At 41.1% G+C, this 6,407-nt stretch overlaps 1 pseudogene across 1 annotated transcript; it reads left to right on the top strand.

The window, feature by feature from the left end:
- Positions 1-1,911: 1,911 nt before the first annotated feature.
- LOC147371795 (pyruvate dehydrogenase (acetyl-transferring) kinase isozyme 3, mitochondrial pseudogene) lies at positions 1,912-3,999 on the top strand (annotated as a pseudogene). The gene has a single exon (XR_015164834.1). The product of XR_015164834.1 is annotated as a pyruvate dehydrogenase (acetyl-transferring) kinase isozyme 3, mitochondrial pseudogene (transcript).
- The last annotated feature ends 2,408 nt before the right edge of the window (positions 4,000-6,407 follow it).

Genomic DNA, 6,407 nt, shown 5'->3' with positions numbered 1-6,407 from the left:
AGACTCCAGTCTTGGAGGGCACAAACAAAATTTTGCATGCACCAAGACCCACAGGAGAGGAGCAGTGACCCCACAGGAGACTGAACCAAAACCACCCACTAGTGTAGGAGGGCCTTCTCTGGAGGCATGGATTGGCTGGGTCTCACCACCAGGATGGGGACACTGAAAGGTCCCACTAACCGTAAATCCTCTTGAAGCTCACCATTAACCTATCACAGAGCCCTACACCCCAGGGATGGGTTGTCTCAGGCCAAACCACACCAAGGAGGGAGTGCAACCCCACCCATCAGCAGATAATTGGATTAAAGCTTTACTGAGCAAGGTCTTACCCACAAAAGCAAGACCCAGTTTTTTCCATTGCCAGTCCCTCTCATCAAGAAGCTTACATAAGCCTCTTAGCTTCATCTACCCGAGGACGGATAGGAAGAAGCAAGAAGAACCACAGACTCACAGTGGCTAAAACAAAAATCATATTACAGAACAGTAATCAAGATGAAAAAGCAGGAAGTTATGTCCCAGATGAAGGGACAAGAAAAATCCCAGAAAAACAGCTAAATGAAGTGGAAATAGGCAACCTTCCAGAAAAAGAATTCAGAATAATGATAGTGAAGATGATCCAGCATCTTGGGAAAAGAATGGAGGCAAAGATTGGGAAGATGCAAGAAATGTTTACCAAAGACCTAGAACTAAAAAACAAACAGAGATGAATAATACACAAGAAGGAACCCACAGCAGAATAACTGAGGCAGAAGCATGGATAAATGACCTGGAGGACAGAATGGTGGAAATCACTGCCACAGGACAGAATATAGAAAAAAGAATGAAAAGAAATAAAGACAGCATAAGAGACCTCTGAAACAACATTCACCAATATTCACATTACAGGTGTCCCAGAAGCAGAAGACAGAAAGGACCTGAGAAAATATTTGAAGAGATAATAGCTGAAATTTTCCCTAACATGGGAAAGGAAATAGTCAACCAAGTCCCGGAAGCACAGAGAGTCCCAGGAAGAGTAAACTCAAGGAGGAACACACTGAGACATACAGTAATCAAACTGACAAAAATTTAAGACAGAGATAAAGTATTAAAAGGAACAAGGGGAAAATGACAAATAACATACAAGAGAACTCCCATCAGGCTATCAGCTGATTTCTAAACAGAAACTCTACAAACCAGAAGGGAATGGCATGATATATTTAAACTGATGAAAGGGAAGAGCCTACAACCAAGAATACTCTACCCAACAAGACTCTCCTTCAGATTTGATGGAGAAATCAGAAGCTTTCCAGACAAGCAAAACTTAAGAGAATTCAGCACCACAAAACCAGCTTTACAACAAATGCTAAAGGAACTTCTCTAGACAGGAAACACCAAAGAAGGAAAAGACCTATAGAAAATATCAAAAAATGGGCCAAAGAACTAAATAGACATTTCTCCAAAGAAGACACAGATGGCTAACAAACAAATGAAAAGATGTTCAACATCACTCATTATCAGAGAAATGCAAATCAAAACCACTATGGGGTACCATTTCATGCCAGTCAGAATGGCTGCGATCCAAAAGTCTACAAGCAATAAACGCTGGAGAGGGTGTGGAGAAAAGGGAACCTTCTTACACTGTTGGTGGGAATGCAAACTAGTACAGCCACTATGGAGAACAGTGTGGAGATTCCTTAAAAAACTGGAAATAGAACTGCCTCATGATCCAGCAATCCCACTGCTGGGCATACACACTGAGGAAACCAGTATTGAAAGAGACACGTGTACCCCAATGTTCATCGCAGCACTGTTTATAATAGCCAGGACATGGAAGCAACCTAGATGTCCATCAGCAGATGAATGGATAAGAAAGCTGTGGTACATATACACAATGGAGTATTACTCAACCATTAAAAATAATACATTTGGGCTGCTGGTGCTGCGGAGGCTGCACCAGCGGCGCGGAGGCGGAGGCGGAGGCCGGGGTGCGCGCTTGGCGAACGTGCCCAATCCGCGCGGCTCAGCTGCACCGGTCCTTGCGGCCGCCTGAGCCTCTCGGCCGGTCTCTGCGCTGCCGGGGCGAGGATGCGGCTGTTCCGGTTGCTGCTGAAGCAGCCGGTGCCCAAGCAGATTGAGCGCTACTCGCGCTTCTCGCCGTCGCCGCTCTCCATCAAGCAGTTCCTGGACTTCGGGAGAGATAATGCGTGTGAGAAAACTTCGTATATGTTCCTACGAAAGGAGCTTCCTGTGCGCCTGGCTAACACAATGAGAGAAGTTAATCTTCTGCCGGAGAACTTGCTTAACCGCCCTTCGGTGGGATTGGTTCAGAGCTGGTATATGCAGAGTTTTCTTGAACTTCTAGAATATGAAAATAAGAGCCCTGAAGATCCGCAGGTCTTGGATAACTTTCTACAAGTCCTAATTAAAGTCAGAAATAGACACAATGATGTGGTTCCTACAATGGCCCAAGGAGTGATCGAGTACAAGGAGAAGTTTGGGTTTGATCCATTCATTAGCAGTAACATCCAGTATTTTCTGGACCGATTTTATACCAACCGCATCTCTTTCCGCATGCTTATTAACCAGCACACACTTCTGTTTGGCGGTGACACCAATCCTGTGCATCCGAAACACATCGGAAGTATTGATCCCACCTGCAACGTTGCTGATGTTGTGAAAGATGCGTATGAAACCGCCAAGATGCTTTGTGAACAGTATTATCTGGTAGCTCCAGAGCTGGAAGTTGAAGAATTCAATGCCAAAGCTCCAAACAAACCTATTCAGGTAGTTTATGTGCCCTCACACCTCTTTCACATGCTCTTTGAGTTGTTCAAGAACTCAATGAGAGCAACAGTTGAACTATATGAAGATAGAAAAGAGGGCTACCCAGCTGTTAAAACCCTGGTTACTCTGGGTAAAGAAGACTTATCCATTAAGATAAGTGACCTAGGTGGTGGGGTTCCACTCCGAAAAATAGATCGCCTTTTTAACTACATGTATTCAACTGCTCCGAGACCTAGCCTGGAGCCTACCCGAGCTGCCCCATTGGCTGGATTTGGTTATGGCTTGCCAATTTCTCGTCTGTATGCTAGATATTTTCAAGGAGATCTAAAGCTCTATTCTATGGAAGGTGTGGGTACTGATGCTGTCATTTATTTAAAGGCCCTTTCAAGTGAATCATTTGAGAGACTTCCGGTTTTTAACAAGTCCGCATGGCGCCATTACAAGAGCACAGCTGAAGCTGACGATTGGAGCAATCCCAGCAGTGAGCCCAGGGACGCTTCCAAATACAAGGCAAAACAGGACAAGATGAAGACTAACAGAACTTTGTAAAGAACTGAATGCTTCAGTCCTCTCCATGAAGAAAAGATGGCCTTCTGCAAGTCACCCAGAAAGAGCTCCTTTCCTCCACCAACTCTGAATGTGGCGCTATAGATAATCCAGTGCTTGAATGTGTATTTTTCTCCATATAAGCTGGACCTTTTCCACAGAAGTTTCCTGTAGCTACTTCATATCTTCCACTAAAGCAGTAACTTGAGTCATTTTTCATAGTACATTGCTGTGGTTTGGTTGGCGCCTGTCGTAAGGGGACACAGAGCCTTATTAGTGCCCGTGCCCTCATACCTCCGTCTTCTTTATCATAGACTATCTACAGTCTCCCCAGATGTCTTGCCTCCCTCCCCATTCCAGATACAGCCGATCTCTACTGCTGCTCTTTGTGACCAAATACCATGTTTGTCCCAAACCACCAACTGTGGCCTTGGGGAGTCTGGAATTTGAAGACATCAGATGAGCACGTCTTGATATTTCGGTCCCAGAGCCCTTCCTCTCTCTTACGCATCCCTCTTCACTCTCTGCTTTGGACTCTGGCCTTCTTCCATCTGACCAGATTCTCATTGTGAGCTGTAGATACTCTCATGTTAGATCTCCCTCTTGGGTGCATTGATTTCATTTTGAAATTCATTTGTATACTTCCATTCTGTTGATTAAAGTGTTCCAAAAGTTAAAAAAAAAAAAAAATAATAATACATTTGAATCAGTTCTAATGAGGTGGATGAAACTGGAACCTATTATACAGAGTGAAGTAAGCCAGAAAGACAAACACCAATACAGTATACTAACGCATATATAGGGAATTTAGAAAGATGGGAACAATAACCCTGTATACGAGACAGCAAAAGAGACACTGATGTATAGATCAGTCTTTTGGACTCTGTGGGAGAGGGAGAGGGTGGGGAGATTTGGGAGAATGGCATTGAAACATGTATAATATCATGTATGAAATGAGTCGCCAGTCCTGGTTCGATGCACGATACTGGATGCTTGGGGCTGGTGTACTGGTACGACCCAGAGGGAGGGTATGGGGAGAGAGGAGGGAGGAGGGTTCAGGATGGGGAGCATGAGTATACCTGTGGCAGATTCATTTCGATGTTGGGCAAAACTAATACAATATTGTAAAGTTTAAAAATAAAATAAAATTAAAAAAAAGAAAATAAACCCAAAACAACTAAGAAAATGTTAATAGGATCATACATATTGATAATTACTTTAAATGGAAATGGATTAAATGCACCAACCAAAATACACAGACTCGCTGGATGGATGAAAATATGTGCATATTGGCACTTCCACTTACCACATCACTCTGCTTGATCCCCACCCAATTTTATGTTATTATTTTATATTAAGTTAATCATGTTCCGATTATGGTTTGCAATTGTAATTATCTTTTATTTTTTGTCTTGCTATTGATTGTGAAAACTGATAAATGTCTTTTAATATTGAGATTATTTAAGTACCGCTAGCAATACCATTGTATCATGGTTGGTCAACAGAAAAATAATAGAACTCTATATCACCAAAACTTAGATCTAATAGAAAAACCTGTAATCACTCTTTAAAAATCCAGATGCATATCAGAATTATCTTGAAAGATTTCAAAAAATACAAATGTTCAGGTATTGCTTTTTTTCTCCAGAGCTCCAGATACATTTCTAATGAGCATTCATGTTTAAAAACAACTGGACTATTCACATGAGGATCTTTTACTTTTATCTAATTTATTTCACTTTTTCTATTTCATATTCAGTGCTCCCATTTCATTTTGTTTATGTTCACCAGTTTATCCATATCTTCTTTTTTGTTAATGCTCTTTCTTAGGTCTTTACCAAGTGGTAGAAAAGCTTTTGCATACATATATATAAATCTGTGTAATGTATATAAATTTTAGAAAACATGAATTTTTGTCTAACTAAAAAATTATGACATTTTGAGTCCACTTGTTTGACTTATTATGAATAGAATGCTAGGTTTCTAATTAAAAAAATAGATATGCAACAAAGGTTTACTGCATAGCATAGAGAACTATAATCAATATCTTGTAATAACCTATGATGAAAAATAATTTCAAAAATAATATATGTGTATATGTACAACTGAATCACCTTGCTGTGCACCTGAAACATTGTTAAGTCAACTATCAATAAAATATATTTTTTAATGAAATATAAATTAAAAGAAGAGAATATGGGATTTCTATTCTTACACATTTTTGTAAATTTGAATTATGTCAAAGTAAACTTTTTAAAAAGAAAAAGAATATTTAGGGTGGTATAAAGACCTTCAGTTCTGAGCTCTGCCATTAAGAGTGACTGATAGCACACAGAATCCCTTGCTTGAATTCAGAGTGTGCCAGCGTAGAAAGTTGTACATTTGTATTTTAACTGAAGGTCATATTGACACAAACTTAATGAGAAGAAATTATTTCTTTCAGATCCTTAGTCAAAAACCCTTGTGGAGGGAGCAGAAAAGCTGTGGTCTCTCAAGGACCTGCCATGCTGGACGCACCACAACAGAAGCCACAGAGAATGCAGACCCAGGCCGGAAACCTACCTCAGGTATTCACTGCCTATGCAAGAGTCACAGGTCATTCAACCTCCCTGAGTTCTCACTTGTAAAACGGAAATGGAGCATTCATTCAACTAAGTTAAGTGGTTGTTGTTGATTTTGTTGTCGCTCAGATGTGTCCAACTTTTTGTGACCCCATGGGCTGTAGCCTACCAGGCTCCTCGGTCCATGGGATTCTCCAGGCAGTAATACTAGAGTGGGTTGCCATTCCCTTCTCCAGGGGGTCTTTCTGACCCAGGAATCGAATCCAGGTCTCCTGCACTGTAGATGGATTCTTTATTGTCTGAACTACCACATAAACAGAAAGCATGGAGGAGACACTTGATACATGTTACCAGTTTTTGGTGCCAGGTACTTCTATGCATTATCACATTTAATCCTCACAACCAGACTGAGAAAGGTATCATTTCTACATTTTAGGAAGCAGACTCAGAACAATTAAGTGTGTCACACAATGTATAAGTAACCATTGTATAGATTCGACCCCAGTGTGAGTGACTCCAGCCCTATTCATTCCTAGG

The sequence above is a fragment of the Bos grunniens genome, chromosome 5 (assembly GCF_055505025.1).
Source record: "Bos grunniens cultivar Pamir isolate PY7600 chromosome 5, Bosgru_T2T1.0, whole genome shotgun sequence".
NCBI classification, from domain to species: domain Eukaryota; kingdom Metazoa; phylum Chordata; class Mammalia; order Artiodactyla; family Bovidae; genus Bos; species Bos grunniens.
This window is presented reverse-complemented; position numbering and strand designations above follow the sequence as displayed.